The sequence below is a fragment of the Patagioenas fasciata genome, chromosome 2 (genome assembly GCF_037038585.1).
Source record: "Patagioenas fasciata isolate bPatFas1 chromosome 2, bPatFas1.hap1, whole genome shotgun sequence".
NCBI classification, from domain to species: domain Eukaryota; kingdom Metazoa; phylum Chordata; class Aves; order Columbiformes; family Columbidae; genus Patagioenas; species Patagioenas fasciata.
Window position 1 is genome coordinate 96,470,455 of NC_092521.1, and position 17,506 is coordinate 96,487,960.

The 17,506-nt window shown below is 41.7% G+C and overlaps 1 protein-coding gene across 1 annotated transcript in view; it reads left to right on the forward strand.

Moving 5' to 3' along the window:
* The first annotated feature begins 6,500 nt into the window (after nt 1–6,500).
* RNF182 (ring finger protein 182) overlaps nt 6,501–17,506 on the forward strand; it is a 56,149-nt gene continuing 45,143 nt past the window's right edge. The window contains exons 1-2 of the mRNA XM_071804600.1: nt 6,501–6,662; nt 7,018–7,130. The gene's annotated coding sequence lies outside the window, so the exon portion shown is untranslated. The remainder of the gene's footprint in view (nt 6,663–7,017; nt 7,131–17,506) is intronic.

Below are 17,506 nucleotides of genomic sequence, written 5' to 3' on the forward strand. Positions count from 1 at the left end.
AAAATTGCTGACATGTTATTTTTGGAAAACAGTTCTGGCTGTCTTTAGGCTACTGAGATCATCACAGAGAGATGTCATTTAGGAAGGGTTTTTTAGTTTTAATGAGTGAAGAATGTATGATCAGCCCCTTTTGAAAATGAGGTTCCTGGAAACCAGACTGGGCACCCTAAAGCCAAATCACCTCTAGAAAGCACTGTGAGGAGAACTCAGTTTGACAGGTCCTCAGCATGCAAAAATCCAGCTCAGAAGGGTAAATGCTGTGGGTGGGTATCACTTTCAGAAACTCCAACCTGTGCTGTCAGGGAAGTCAGACAGCAATTTCACTGGCCTCACTGTTGAAATAGCCTACTTATTTTTAAAGCTCTTTGTTTCTGTCTTCATTGACCAGTATAGTAACTATAACAGGCTCTAAGCTTTACTTTTCTCTTTGTGTTTTCCAGTTTCAAGAACCTCAATCCATTACTCAGAAGATAGGTACAAGTAATATGTAAATCCCAGCGGATCTCTCTAGTGGGAGAAAATCCTGGACTCCCACTTCTTTCTCCTGTGTGAAATAATAGAGCCCCTGAGAAGACAGAAGTGGGGAGGGGATGTTGCTGAAGGAAATCTTGGAGAGAAGAGGGCTCCAGTTAATATATTTCACAGCTGTTCTTCACTAAAATGATGACTCTCTTGCCCCCATGAGTCAATCTTGCATCAAGCCCAGCATGAAGAAGGGCACTCAGCTTTCACCCAAGTGCCTCTTTGTGCAAGTCCTGCAGAGCTATGTATTTACCCTTCATAAATCAATCCAGGGGTAAAAACCTTTGCTACCTCCCTTCTCACTGGGGGGAAAGCCCCAGTGAGCAAACCACAGTAAGCTCCTGCCCCTGCTGTGGGTCAACCCACAGCAATCTTTCCCAAAATGGCCTGACCAGATGCAGTCTAGAGGGGCTGAGGTCGCACGTTTACCCACACAGAAGTGTGCTAAGGCAAGCATAAAGGGTCAGGCTTCAGTTTAATCTGGGAAATGTACACGCCACACATGCTTGCCAAGGTAATGTTAAACAGCATTCTTCCTCCATTAATTAAAATACAGGAGTTAGGATTCTGAAAAATACACTTTAAAGTTTTTTTTCCCCTCTAGGACAGGTACAGCTTCCAGCAAAACAGCTCTTTTCCTCCAGAAGTATTTGCAAGCTCAGCTGCTGCTTCATAGCACACCATGTGAAGAGAACAAGATATGAAAAACAAAAACTGAAACTCCCTTTGCTGGGGGAAGAGAAATCATTTTGCTTCTAAACTTTCCCTGGTCGGGATTTTTTTTCTTTAGGGAAACTTTGAACCGGGCTGTACTTTCCGTTCTAACTTTTAATACCCTTTATTTGTTTTCAAAAAGCAAATCTGTTATCTCCAGAGCCCTGGAAGTTGCTTCCAGTTTCACTCCAGTCCTGAGCAGTGGAAGTAATGGGAGCTCAGCAGGATAGGTTTGGGTGTGGGAGTGAAGAGGCAGTGATTGCCTGTCAGCCTTCTCTGAGAGAAACAGATCCATGTCTCTGCAGGGCCCTCAGGAACGGCAGGAGCTGCATGGTTATGTGAATAAGTGGAAGTTTATTGTTAAATGCATAGTTCTGTGGACCTAATGAGACTTGCTTTCCTACAGGTGTGTCCTATTGCCTCTTCCTCTCTTTCTCTCACCCATACAACTCACTATACCAACCATAAGCCCTCGATCTCACTGAGCAAGAAGCACCATCTGCTCTGTTGAGTCCAGAGCTGTACACGTGATGACTGACATTAGCAAGCAGTGTGTAAAACAGCTGCATTCTGCCTACCTTTCCCTTAGCAAGGGCACTCATTTGGGTCTCTGACTTCAACCCACATGCTGATTTTCATGGATTTCATAGGCACTTAATTCTCTTTGAGCCCAGATCCCTCTGTCAGTTTGATAGAAAGCAGGTTCAGAACATACTGGCTGATAGACAGCCAGATGGCATGATCATAGAAATTTCCTTCTCTGTGGGAAATGAGGCTAGAAGCACAGGGATGTGGGATGGATTCACGGGATAAGGTGAAAAAGTCAAGACTGTATTTTTTCAGTGTTGACAGAGTCTTGAGAATGCTGTTCATGGAACCGTATCCTTTTTCCTTGAATCAGGTAGGTGCTGACTCCCTGAGATATTTGGGTAGCAGATCTTCCTTATTTTTTATTGCAGTGTATTGATGCGAAAGATATGTCAGACTCCTTCTTATTTCATGTATTTGCCTCTGGTGCCAGGGTTTATCAGGAACCACAGAGTTTAAAAAACAAAAATCCAAACCCACATCAAACCAAAAAACTTGGGCATCTACAAAAAGTCCAGAGCTGTCCACAATAAAGTATCAAAGGTTAAGACAGAGGTGTCAAAACAGCATTTAGCATTTCTGGCAAGGCATAGATTCTTCTGTATTGGAATACAATTAACAAATATACATTGTTCTATTGCGTTTAGGTTCCTGGTTTGAATAAGGTTCATCCACGTGCCTCATGCCTATTACAAAGCCATTGGTGAGGGGATTTTTTATATTTACTTTTCTTATTATTAATCTCCTGGGCAGCAATAAAAACTGTTTGCTTCAGTTCAACTGACAAAACCAGGAAGGCTTTTGTTTTACGTTTTAATAGACAACTATTTTTAAAAAATATACTGTGTGTAACATGGCACTGTCAGCTGAACTAACAGCAACAGAAGAATCCACAGCAACGGAGTAGTCATGTATTTTGAGGGGCCCAACAGAGCGGCAGTCACAGCATTTACTTTCCTCTCCTGCTACGATCTTGAAGGTCACCACACTGATAATGAAAAACAAGTGAGAGATTGCAGATAATGAGAGGTACGTAGACTATTCACAAAATGAAGTTAGGAAAGTTTAAGGACAAAGTTCTCTTCTCTGCCCCTTCACAGCAGATGTTGGGTCAGGATCTGCCTTTGCTGTTTGAACAGTGGCAATCCAGCAGTACTGAGAAACCAAAACACTGGAACTGTGACCTGCTGGGCGGTGCAGAGCATTGTGCTACAGGCTGTCTCCCGCTGCCAGCTCAATAAATAACACCCAATTAATCATACGCAAGCGGCCACTTCTCTGAAATGCCTGAACTTTGGAGTGAGCCGTTTGAGATGTGCCAGCCCTGTTTGTCAAAGTATTGATTAAGTATACTCCTGTAGAAATTGAAATGGGACCCAAAATACAGACCCAAAATGGAGGTGTGCAAAATCAGAAGCCTCTTCAGAGACTGTTGACCTGGGAGTTTGGGAATTGCCTTTAAGTGAACAGGAGCAAGAACTTATCCCGTGTTGACAGATGTAATTATAAGAATTCGAATAAGCCTGTGCTGAAGCTCCACCTACTCCAGCATCTGGCCTCCTACAGCAGGCAGTGAGCTATTTGGTGGCCACGCAGGCCAAGGTGCTGCATTCAAACTGTAGAGTCTGCTGGAAGTGCATGTTGAAATCTGATTTTCAATAGGTCCCAGGTTCCTCTTTTAGCATCAGTGTGCTAGATAGTGCTAGCCTCACCAGGACTAGCAACATCTTGGACCATGGTTTGCACTTTCTGATGGACTCTCCATTGCTCACCCTCCACGTGTGGTCATCCATGCTGCCTTCTCCAGGAGGTAAGGAGCAAATTATTACCTGTAGTATCTATTGAATTCTACAACAATAGTGCACACATAGTCCCAGGCTTGCGGAGATCTTTCTTGGACATAGTGTCTCCTTACCAAACATGGCCAGGCACTGTTATAGTAGAGATCTAACATTCAGCTGTTCTGCCCCCAAACCATGCTGTGGAAGTACTTAGTCTCCTGGTGCTCCTCTCTCTTTTCTCTTGTCTGTACATCCTCCCCAGACACACATGCTATGGGGCTTCTTACATTGGAAGTGAATCATAGAATAGTTTGGGTTAGAAGGGACCTTCCAAGGTCATCTAATCCACCCCCCTTACAATGAGCAGGGACATCTTCAACTAGATCGGGTTGCTCAGAGCCCAGTCTTGAATATTTCCAAGGACGGGGCATCTACCACCTCTCTGGGAAACCTGTGCCAGTGTTTTCCCCACCCTCATTGTAAAAAATTCATTTCTCACGTCTAGCCTGAATCTCCCCTCTTTTAGTTTAAAACCATTACCTCTTGTCCTGGCACAACAGGCCCTGCTAAAACATCTAAGTCAGCTTGTACTCCTAGCTGACACCCTGGTCCACCAGGAATGTAAGTCAGGAGATCCTCTTGGGAGCAACCTGTGCAAACAGCAGGTCTCACAGGGTGCCCTCACCTTTGTGTGCCATCTTGGGACATAACCACACACACAGACCAGCTGTGTCAGGCAGCAACCCCTCTCCTGCTGCCTCCAAGACCTCTTGTTTTAGGGTGGGTTTTTTTATACCTTCCCCATCTGAGATCCCACTGAGTCATGGGACTTCCTGATCGACTTCCCCCCACCATCCCCGGCAGCAGAAAGAGGAAGGATGGTGACGGCGTCCTGGTGACTGCAGGACCTATATGCATTCCCTTTTCCTCTCAGGTCTCCCAGGACAGTACCACTTGGCACTGTCCTCTGGCTCTTCAGATGCCTTCAGAGTACTGTGCCCAGCATCCTCCTCTGGTTCTCCATCTGTACATTTCTGACCCTTTGACTTTGATATTCTTCTCTTCTGTCCTTTGTTGTCCCCTGTAACTGCTTGGCTTTCCCCAGGTCTTTCAAAGAGCATAAGATCAGTGCAGGCATATACTGACACTTCAACAGAATACTTGTCTAGTCTGAAAAGAGTTAAGGCAACTTGCCCTTTCTGTGTGTCAGAACTTTGTGCCTTTACCAGATTCTCTTCCCACCATATGCCCTCTTTCAAGTTCAGTTATTAACAGGTTCAACAGCAGAAGCCCAGGAACAAAGCTCTCTCAAATGTCACAGGAGACGTCGCTCAAGGATAACTGGCCAGTTATCCTCCTCTTTTAATAGGTTATTCACAGGAAGACTTTTTCTCTTGTCCCATGGTGCCTTAATTTCTTTCAGAGCCATTACCGATGGACCTTTGTGTCTTTGGAAATCATTGCTGGGATTCTACATGGCTGACCTTGCGGTTTTCATTTAACTTGCCAGAGTTTATGATTCTTTCTATTTTCCAGTCTTGGACACAACTTCCATTTTCTGAAGAAAGTGTTCTGCTTCTAATAAATGCCTTTATCCTGCTATTAGCCATGTCAGCTCTCCTTCTGGGCCTTCCAAAGTCTTTGTACACACACAGAAGCTTAGAGCAAATGTACTCCTACATGTTGTGTTTAAATAGTCACCATGTGAACATTTCCTTCAGGCATCCATTTTAGTTTCTTTTTAACAAGTTTCCTTGTTCCTATGTAATTCCATTGTAGTTGGGTTTTTTTGGTTTTTGTTCAAGAATATTGAACCTAACTATGGCCACCATTACAAAGAGCCCCCTGAGCAGGGACATTTTGAACCAGGTTTGCATCTTGCTGGAGGCTAATATAAAAGTTTGTTCTTTTTTTTTTTTGTAGGCTCTTTCAAGCAGCAGCACTACTTTCTTTTTCTGTAGCATCAATCCCTGAGGCAACATTTGCCCAATATGCCTGCAGGAAATTGTTATCTCCTGTTACTGTTGCATTTCTTGCCCTGTCAGCAACTCTGTTCTTCCTCAGTATGTAATTGATACAGACATTTGATCTAACCCTAACACGGCACTTTACTGGCTTAGGCCAGGAATGTCAGGCTATATAGGTTCTGTGCTGGTTTTAAATACAATTGGTGTGTTACTTTGATTTGACACAAACCTTTCTCTAATATGTTACCACTTCTCTACTGCTATTGCCTCCTCTGTCTTTTTTTTTATCCTTTGTACTCTGATCAGGCATCTGATCAATTACCTTCTCCCCCTCAAGCATCTGATGCACGTATTATAAGTCTATCCCTGTTTAAAGCCAGGCATTTTTGCTTCCCCATTTTGTTTGTTATATTTTTACCATTCATAAAGAAGCGTCTATTTTTTTTTCTTCACTGTACTATGGGAACCATGCAGTTCTTTCTGGTATCACAAAACAGCATGGATGTATGCCTGACAGAACATCAGTGTTCCTCTAACACTGAGTCTTCCTGAAAACTGAGATCTGGAGAGGATTCTCAGTGCAAAAGTGTCAGTGGCCTCAAGCTGTGAGATCATTTCTACCCTCCCCAGGGTAAGATTTCCAGCCACAAAGCCTTCACTCACCTCAGCAACATGGGAACTATATAAGCCTGGAGGTAGAACTATTCAGTGATAATCCTAAAGTGACTGTCAGTGCATCTGTCTGTTACCCTGAAACCTTTCCATCTAGGTGTCATGGCCTCAAGGACTAGGATGTTGTACTAATTGCACTGGATATGCATAGTTACCTATGAATTGAGTAGATAATGATTTATAGGGCTCAATGGAGAAAACCGACTCCTTGCCACTCACTACTTATATAGCCAGCTGCTGCTTTAGTTTGCTTATGATTAGGAGGGGTCTGGTGGGCCCTAACCCCAAGTCCAGGGACACATCCCTGAAGGAGGAGCCATTCTGACACTTAAAACAAGGAGACAGGCAAATTCCCCCTCTGGCTCCAGGCTCCAGGCACTCCCCAGCACTGCCTGCTTAGACCTGCTGTGATCCCATGGTAAGGCTTTGGTTTTTCTCTTACTCCTTGTCACTCACATCCAGAGAGGGGAAAGAGAGAACAAGAAGCATAGTGCACGAGATGCTGAAAGAAATGGCCATTGCCAACTATATACTGTTATACAGCTTTGCCCTCAGGTGTGCTTTGGATCTCCGGGTTTTTGGACTGAAAGGCCATTTTACAAATGTTGCAGTTCAGCTGCCCTAAATAGAGTTATTCCATAAAAGTCAGGAATGGGGACTTGAAGTGGGAACAACAGACCTCATACTAAAAACACAGTTGGGGTTTAAGTGTGTTCAGTCTTTTGACTTACATTTCTTCTATATACTGACAGTTGGTGCTTCATTCTCCTTAGCTTTCAAAGCAAAGACCTACCACCTGACAGTGTGACATTCGTGGAAGACAAGACCCAGGAGGCTACAGCAAAATAGAGAGCAGCAACACCCAGCAAGGACTGTGAAGCATCAGGTATGTAGTCACCAGTGGAACAACATTTTCATGGGATGGAGCCCAGCCTGTCTGGACATGAGGCACCAGGACAAACAGGCAAGGGAGCACACTTAGCTTAGTTCCCATAAAGTCTCTGGGAACCACTTTCTTCAAAACACTGGGATACTGAGACCTCAGCTTCCACAGCCTCCCTCTTTCTTTCAGGTCAGGGCTCTGCACATGAGCTATTGTCAGCAAAACCTTTAGTAACCACGCTGATGAACATAAGAGATGGAAAGGGGAACCACTGTTCTTGAGGGGGAGGCTAGGAAACAGGTGACGTGTGGTGGGAGGATGAGCAATGCGAAATGGAGAAATGAAAAATAGAAAGTTTTCGCTAGAGCTGTGACAAATATAGCTCTTCAAAGTGTAATGGAACTAGACATCAGAGTGAGCAGAGACAACTTGTTGGCCTTTTAAAAGAGGAAGGAGTGATAAATATCTGAAGATACTAAACTGACCTATGTCCTGAGGGCCCTGACTCACAAGCTCTGGGTGTTCATACTGAGGTGGTTTTAAGAAGCTACTTGTCCAAGTTCCCCAACCATGGCAATGGGTAATTGCCCCATCACCGACTTGTCAGAAATAGCAGTGTGCCCACACCGTAAGCACCAAACTGATATATGGACATAACCTGAGGTTAATGTGGCTGATTCAGTTCACTAAGATGTGGACTGTGGTGGCCAAGGGATCTCCTTCTGGATCCCTATCAGGTCAAGCTGAATAGGTGACCAGTTGAAATCAGAAACCTCCTGAGCCATCACAGCCTAACCTGACAAGCACCAGGAGTTGCCAAAAGAGCACCAGGAGAGCCTTGATACCATTTTAGATGATTTGCATCTCTTCAGACCTCCTTTTCTCTGCTTTTCACAAATTCCTTTGTTGCCCTATCTTGCAGAAGACATTGGAGAAGATTTACAGAAGCCCTGTAAATTTGTTCTTTTGATCTGTTGTCTTTCCTCTAGTGAGCTGAGGGCCAGACTGAATAGCACAGGTGAGATGTAACCACTTGACATGGTTCAGAGAAGAGCACAGGTGGTTTGATAGCATGGTTATCAGGGTGCAGCAAGGGCCAGGGAGAAATCCCAGGGTAGCAGGGCAGGGCCTGGCAGGCAGGGCCCATCCCACTGCCCTGACCTGGTCAGAGGCAGCTCCAGCCCTGGGCATCCAGCACCTCCATGGGGATGGGCCCATGGCCAGACAGGGCAGGGCTGTGAGGAGCTGGAGACCAGCACTGCTATGGCATCACTGGGACAGGATTTCACAGCCCTGGGGGACTGAAATGGAATCCTGGGCTCTGATCAGGGTTGCGATGGAGTCATGGGGGGCTGGTATCGGGGGTCCTGGGCACTGGACAGGTTGAGGGGAGACCCAAGGCAGTTGGGGCTGGGACAGGCAGGGCTGGTGGTACCCTCAGGGCCCTGACAATGTCCTTGACCAAGACTGACAATTTTAATAATCTCTGCTCATATTAAGGAACTACAGAGGAAAACCTACTCTAGCAAATGAGTTGCCAAACTAAGTTTAATCCACTGTTATCAACATTCATTATTGTTACCTTGGTCATGTGCTCACAATCCAAATTACCACTATGGAGCCAAAAAGATGCCAGCCTTGCACTTGGTACTGGCTTTGCACTGCTTCTGGAGATTTGGTTTAGCTCTGACTACAGAACTCCCTGCACATGCCAGGAGGAGCTGCTAATAAATGGCAAGTAGTCCCATGAGAATCATGACTAATGGCTCCTGATCAGCTAGATTATCAACCATTTAATAAAGGGTGAGCTTCTACTTCTTCCCTTCCATGGGGAGCATTAGTGCATTATTTTCCTCTCCTTAGCCGCTTATTTCCACAAAACTGGTAGGAATTTAATATTTTTGAAACAACCCTTCCTCTATTAATCTTAGCTGAAATTGCCCAATGGATTCAAAAGTTATTAGGAATAGCTAAATGGTTGCATGGATGTTGACAGAGACAAATACAAAGCATTATTGTATTAAGAAAGCACTCAAGTTTATAGCAACATAGATTTTTAACACCTAGCAGATAGCTACTAGTATGAGGATTATGTTTCATTTCTACACAAGCCTGACTCACTAACAGCCCAAGAAGCTAAAGGAGCCCAAAAAGAAATGGCCATTGGTTAGACTTCCTGCCTTGATGGTCTTCTCTGGGAAAGAGTGATTGCATGGTCAGGACTTGGCAGGAGGGCTTGCATAAATATTAATAGTCTTCAGAGACTAAAGGTTTTGCTTTGTGCATTTCATTCCAGATCTTCCAAAGCTACAGTCTTCATCTTTCTTCCCTCCAACATGTTACAAATTAGATCCCCTCTCACTCTGTCCACTTTCCATGTTACCCCTGCCCTTCTTGTACCTTGAGATTTGAAGAAGCAAGGTTGCTGCTCTTACTGATTCTGAGCTTCTCTACAGCTAAAAAGCTGTATTGCTTTGCTTATTTGTTTCTCAGCTTTAGACAGAAACATTTGTGAGTAATTTCTCCTTGGGACTACTTAAAATATAATGTGATCTACATTTTAGATTGATTTGAGCTTTGGTTTACTTGTTCATGTATTTTTAAAAAAGAACAGATGCTGCTTGAATGTTTCCTATGTGGCAGATTAAACACACCCTAGAGAGCATACCTGAGCCAAAGGTCAATCTTTCTCAGCAAGCCAGCCAGCAGCAAACTGCTCCATGGTTTCCCAATTTTGGTAATGAAAGTTTATAAAGCAGGCTGTAAAGAAATGATTTTTTTTTTTTTATTTAAACTTTCACAAACTGCTGAAATGTATGTTTTGAAAGTTTTTACTTTAGTGGCCTGAAGAAGAAAGCATCTGGTTTTCTACCTACGGTATTACTTAGTTTGGAAAATTCCAGGTCTTCTAATAAAATGGTCTGGCAGCTTTCACTGCAGAATTACAAGTTGAGTGGTTTCTACTACCAGCCATGCATACAGTTATGCCCTTCTGAGAAGTATGTTTCTTGCAAGACTTAAACTTCTTTACGAATAATGTCTGAAATGGCTTTGCCATATCTGTGGGCCACTGTACTCTTATTTTAAAGCACCTAATTCGACTAATCTTGCTGCCATTGGCTTTAAAATGATGGTGTTCATGTCCAGGACAAGCACTCTGTTTCTTCCACATGAGGACTGGTTAACTCAGAGAGTTTTGCCATTTATGTCAGGGGAAAAATCATCTCTTTGAAAGGCTCCATGCTGGTCCTAAGCAGTGTAGTAAAAACATGTTTGTGAAATAAAAGCTGTGATCTGTCACCATGTAGGGCTAGAAGTAATTACTGAAAAGCTCATTATGTTACCTCCTCACCCTCTGTTGAGATTTATCCTCAGCAGGCAACCAGCACCACACAGCCACTTCCTCACTCCTCCACCCCCTACAGTGGGATGGGGAGCTGAATCAGGAAAAAAAAAAAAAGGTAAAACTCCTGGGTTGGGATAAAAATGGTTTAATAGAACAGCAAATGAAGAGATAAACAACAATAATAATAACAACAAAAGGATTTACAAAGCAAGGAATACACAGTGTAATTGCTCAACAACCTGGAAAACTGATGCCCAACCACCTGGAAAACTGATGCCCAACCTGCTCCTGAGCAGCAACCCCTAGAGCCAGCTTCCTTGGTTATATACTGAGTATGATTGTCATATGGTATCAAATATCCCATTGGCTAGTTTGGATCAGCTGTCCTGGCTGTGTCCCCTCCCAGCTTCCTGTGAAAGTTAAGTCAGCTGAATGCAAGACATGCTCTGAATAGGTCTGGGTATTATTAATACATTTTAGTCTGTGTATTTCAAAAGCAGAAGAGCAATCAATGTTTCATGAGTGTTCAAAATGTCAAAGCCACCCGAACAAACTGTGGATGTGTGATTTGTTTGTGATTATCTCTACTTACAGATTGTTTTGTAAACTGCATCATAAGCTAAAAATCTAGTTTGCTTATTCTCAGGAAGGGACTGGGCAGATTTGGGGAGGTGGAGAAGATGAAGAGAGAAAGTAATACTTTTTATCAGTAAGGGGTATTTATTGCTAGTCATCCTAAGACCGAGCAACTGTCAGCTGGTCACTTTGAGTGAGTTTCTTAAATGAAGGTGAGGAATAAGAAGTCATAGGAAGCCTGGCCAAGTTTCCAGGAGAGAACAGAGCATTTGTCTCCTATCTGTCTAATGTGGCCAACCAAAATGGCAACTTCCCTCAGAAAAAAAAAAAGCAGAATTATATGAATTTAAAAATACCACAAGCATTTTAGTACATAGCTACATATGCCACGGAGACTGATACATTTCCTACTGACAGTCAAAGCAGAATGTTTATATTATAAATTATTCTTGATGTCTCTGAATGATAAATGTCAAAAACAAGTGATCCTGGAGTGAAACCTATTCTAGAAGAATTCTAAATCTACTCTGAAAAAACATTCAGCCTGATGAAATTGATGGAACTGATATTTTTCAGAAGCCCTTGGTTTTCTCCTTTCATGTACTGCTTCTGAACAAAGATCTGTAATATCTTTCCTACGCATTTGGAAGATCTGAATTTCTCCTGAGATGACTTCCTAACTTTTTCAACCACCACTTCACCCTGATTATTTTTCTGTCCTGATATTTTACCTTTCTAAAGTTTTGACTTTGACACAGTTACTCCGTGAAATTTCTGGTCAAAAACTTATAGATTACAAAGCTCATGTTTGGAGTTCTTAATCTAGTAGAGGTAGGAGGTGGGAGGGGACAGGCAGTCAATGAAAGGGCCAAAGTATCTCTAAACTCTTTTACTCTCCTTTATTCTCTGCCTTTAGGAATAGTTGCACTTCAGAATATTACTGAGATCCTTCCTTCCTTCCTTCCTTCCTTCCTTCCTTCCTTCCTTCCTTCCTTCCTTCCTTCCTTCCTTCCTTCCTTCCTTCCTTCCTTCCTTCCTTCCTTCCTTCCTTCCTTCCTTCCTTCCTTCCTTCCTTCCTTCCTTCCTTCCTTCCTTCCTTCCTTCCTTCCTTCCTTCCTTCCTTCCTTCCTTCCTTCCTTCCTTCCTTCCTTCCCACTAGTTGTAGTTTCTCTAGGATTCCCCAAGATGATATTTGAGTATAAATAATTTCTAATTTTTTATTAAAAATTGGTGAAAAAAATATAGGAGTGGATAAACTTATTTTGTTACAGAAGTCAGTGTTTTATTCTCCAGTGTAGAAGTAGATACTCCACCTACACAAAAGAGTTGTGAATTCACACCAGTTGTTGAATATTCACTTGGATTTTCGTTTTCACCAGTTTTCATTTCCACATTTCCTTCCTAGCCCTGTGTGCCATGTATCCAAATTTCTGTGTAACTCAAAACAACAAAAAAAAAAAAACAGGGGGGAGATGAGGTGGGGGCCCTAGATCCATATTACTCACCAGCAAAGCATCCAGCAGCCAATGCTCAGCCTTGGCACTGCACCACACGCACTCACTGCTCCCGAGTTAGTTAATTTAGTTGAAGAGGCCAGAGCTGTGCTTCCACCACCAAAGACCAAGATCACTGATGGATGCAAGTGGTTCTTCTGCAGACCCTAATGCAGGCTACAGCCTGCCTTGCATTCTCCAGGAATTCACGTAGAAGTAGTTAACTCGTTGGAAACCCACCTTTGGTGGTTTTTTTTTTTTGTAGTGGAAAAACTGACGCTAAATGACAGGACGGGAGACTGTCTGGGATTGTTGGAGGCTTTCTTTTCCTTTAAAGGGATGAGAAAAGGAGACATTGAGAATTTCTATTTTGGTGAATAGACTCTAGGTGGCAACAACACACTGTGTAGCCTTACCAAGAGGCTGGTCAGGCACAGACTGTTTAATGCTGCTTACACAGAGGCAAAAGACGATAGAGTTTTCAGTACTGCTTCTAGAAAATTTTCCAGCTGGCTGCACCAGCTGCACATTGCTAGAAACGTTTCCAGATTCTGTCAGTTTTCATTATAATAGAGGACCTGGTTTTCAACACTTTTTTTGAATAAGATGCTGCATGTTTCATTTTATAGGCATAATACTGCAGGTGTGCAGAGGAAAATTAGCAAAGTCTTCTGATTATCCTGCTTGGACGGGCAATCTCAGGAAGCATGTGTATAATCCTGATTTGTAATGATGCCCATAAAATTGCGCAGATGGGTATGTTACAATTGCAGTGCTGTAGTATTCACCAGTGATGCTCTTGAAATACCACTTCATCACCTCGTCAAAAAAATAGCCACACAGATACCTATGAAATGCTTGCCACATCTTCTGTGTAAAACACTGTTTTATCTGCCAAGAGATTTCTCATGCCCTATTTCATTCCCTCTTCACTACGTATCCAGCTTCCTGGTCTTAGGAATAGATAAGTAAATGCTTGCATGGTATAAAAATTTTTACAAGTATGATGAACTTCAGTGTTTCCACATTTTTCTCAAAAGTCAGTTTTACTGTTAACTCCATTGACCCTTGAAATATTTAAATCTGTTATTGATGTGTTCATAGGCATAAGGAGAAGACAGAGGAAAAAATGCTAGTTTTGATTACACGTTGCAGAAAAGAACTGTCATTGTAACCACACTATACACCAACAATAACCACAGAAAATCTTTGAAGTGTGATGACATCATGTTTGTGGCAGGGCCAAAGGGTCTGATGGCATCTACAGCATATGATAAACTTCTTTATTACTCTGTCAAAGTGATAAGGCTGTGAAACCCTGTGGTTAAATCAGCTGTTCTGTATAACTGGCCCCTTCACCTGCATGTTGTCAATTAATCTTCTCTAAGCCTCTTGCAAAGAGAAGAATTGTCCTTTAAAACGTAAAACTGTATCACCTGCAAGCAATTACTTTCCTGCCAAAGTGTGGAATTTCCCTTTAAATTATAATCAATTGGATTTCCAGATTTACAGTATTCTAAATCAATATCTTATAACCCTCTATTAACCTGGTAGACTGATATTTTTTAAAAATATGTATAAGTTAATTGGGACTTATTCCTACTTTGTTTAAAAATCTTCTTCATTTAAACAGAGGCTCACTTCCTTCCATACATCCGGTGACTTCATTGTCTTCAGAAAACTGATCAAATGCAAAAACAGTTAGTAGATGTAATATTTTGGAATCACAGATAAATACTGTTTTTCCTATAATAGAAGATAATACAGATGCAATACAAGATGTCATGGTTTGTTTTGTTTTTATTTGGGAAAATACCACACTGCTAATATATTCAGCATTTAAGCAATGGCTAGGAATACATAAGCCTATCTGTGATGTGAGTGCTTTAAAAATGAAAAATATAATTCACTAACTGTTTAAGTGTCAAGCTACTTTGTGTAATGTTTATTTTTATTAGTTTTTCTTCTTTTCAATTAAACAGTAGATTTACTATACATTTTTGAAAAAGGGGGGGCAAAAGTGATGGAAGCACTACTGGAAAAATACGTTATAGCTATGACATATTGTCCAAATACGTGTCATAAGATATTGTTTTTCAAGCTTCCTTGTGTTAAAAAGGTGTATTTGTGTAAAAAGAGTGCTGCAAATCATGGTGGACCCTTAATCAAAGACATAGACACCATGCCAAGAACTGAGGCACGAGACTGCAACAGCACTGAAGATTCATTTTGGAGAGGCCCTGTGATCCTTCTCAACTTGTCTCCTGCAGAACTTGAGGAGAGTCTTGCTAATTGGGTACAGCTGCGATGACACCCATCCCATACTAATCTGCTGTAACCCTTAAATGCAAAAAGTGACATTTTCATTACAACCACTGTGGCTGTTTACAGGAGTCATTCTCCTTGTGGCATACGAGGTAGACAAGGCTTCTCACATTTGTTTGTCTCCACACAGGGGTCCCATGTGTCTCCTCTGCTTTCAGATGCCAACAGTCCTTATTTCCCTCATGTGCCTTGTATGCTCATAATTTCCTTTTTGCATCCCATACAAGGTGTTTCATTCTCCCCCTCTCATGCCAGAGCAGGTTCATCTCACACTCCTTAGAGATGGTGTTTTCATGCTACATTCCCCATTTTTAGCTTGTGCCTCTGCACTGTTTTTCCACCCAGTCAGGCTTCTCCCCTCAGGCTGCTACCCATTTCTGTTCTCTTTCTCCCCTCTCCAAACTGATGCCTCTGTTGATCCTTTCACAAGTTGCTTAAGCTGTAGTTTTCGCTTTCTCCTTTGTGCCAGATCTGTGTTGCACTGTGGGACTCCATACTAGAAATCCACATTTCCTCCATGCAAGAAGCTTTGTGTGCCCCTTCTATTTTTTGTCTCTCCTCCTACCTCTTAACCCTTTCTCTTTTCTTTCTCTTTCAAGGTGTCAATGTTTTTAATACAGCAGAGCTATAGGGCTGAGCAATGCATTGAGATTAAAGTGGTTTTCTGCCTTCAGCAAGATCTTTGATCAACAGGAGTTTAGCAAATGCATTGCAAATGCTAGCTGAACCTACCACAAATGTCGGGAAATGTGTTGCTTGCTGAGAGACCAGTGGGTTTCCAGATACAGCTGGACATATGGTAGCAGCTCACCATGGTCTTCTCCATTATTGACATCGACAAAATCAATGTGACTACAGGCAGTGAGAATTGCATTTGTAGGGACTGATACCTGCTAAATCATGTATTTAACTCTTCAGTATAATACTCTGTGGGGTCTTTATCACCATTTGTTACCCTTTGGGCATTCCTCCACCCTAGTTTTCATCCATGCCAATGAAGTTTTTCCCACTGATGATTAAAATGTTCCCAGAGACTTCTGAATCAATCCAGTAATCAAAAGCTACCACATCACACCTAACGCTAAAGTGACATGAAGTTGTATAAAATACCCTTGTCTGCTCAATCGGCCACTGAAATAAGAAATGTTAGATCCCACGTTATGTTTTAAGAGGAAGCTTCATATTATAAAAATAGTATTCAGAACATTCTATTTTTTGTTGTTGGGTTTTTTGTTGGTTTTGTTTTTTCTCTCGAATAGGGTCAGACATTACTTTCTACAGATGAAAGCATCTCATTTTCTAGATGAAACTGTCTCATGTTTGAAATGAAACAGTTTGTCACTGTTTGGGTGCAATATGAAATGTCATTCTCCATGGTACTACCAGCAGTCCCAGATAATCACCAAGCAATACAAAACAACATTCAAAACAAAACCAGATGTCCATATAACCCACAAGTGTAGATTCCATATTTTTGGCCCATCTAAAATAATTCATTCTATTCCCTGTTTATATTCAAGAGCTGTATCCATTTCAAAGTAAGTTTTGTTTGGTGAAATAGTTATTCTCTATTATGGGGCTCTTGCTTTTCTGCCAGGGTTACTCAAATTTTATTTGGCAGAGCACCACCATCATGGAATATATTAGCACTCAGTGGCAAAGGCACAAGCTCCAGAAGGAGATGTGTGGCTGTTTTCATGTGATTCTTGTTCAAACAGTTTCTCTATATTTCCTTCCATATTACAATTCTCCACTGTGATTTACAATTCTAAATACAACCCTAGTTATCACAGATGAGTTGAAAAGTAAAGCCTTTCTACAGTCGGTCTATACTACACTCTCTACACAAGCTGTAGAAGAGTGAAGATCTAACCCAACCTTAGTAGATTTTTATTGATTATACAAATAAAAACAGATTTTTTGTGCTTACCAGGTAAATCTTGAAATGATGAAAAGTGGACTAAAGGAAGACTCCAAATTAAATGTAGACTGTACCAATTGACTTCTTTCATTGCAAAATAATATTTCAAAACTGTATTTTTTTTCCTAACCAAAGCCAACCTTTCTGAAACTCATCCCTTGTCCTCAAATTGACTTCAAATCCCGCAGTTACTAACTATTTAGAAATTTTGTTCTATGTTCACTTTTCACTTTGGTTCTCCAATTGACTTGTACCATAACACAATTTAATGATTTTTTTCCACAAGGCAAGCAACATTTAACATAAGAATTAAATTTATTACATGCGAATCATATGTTTTAGGACAGTAATCATTAATTAATGTTAAATCATTGATTCAGGTACTGGAATTACTACTGGGGCTTAAGGATCTTAGTGATGCAGGAACATTTATTCAACATTATTCTGCCTCCGGTGGCCTTCTTACTATATGCATCATTAGCTCTTCTATGTGCAGTTAACCAATGAACAAGAAAAGAGTGAGTTCAAAGTAAAGAGGAAGTGGACAGGAAAAGCTACAGTGTCTTTGGCTTCTCAGATTTATTTTTTTAAACCTAAAAGCTGCAGTGTTTGATTTTCTCAGTTTCATTTTTTTAAACCTTAAGAAGCAGAAAACTATGATGAGATAGGGCTTCAAAATGTAATTGACATTATCCTACCAATTCCTTTCTATCACACA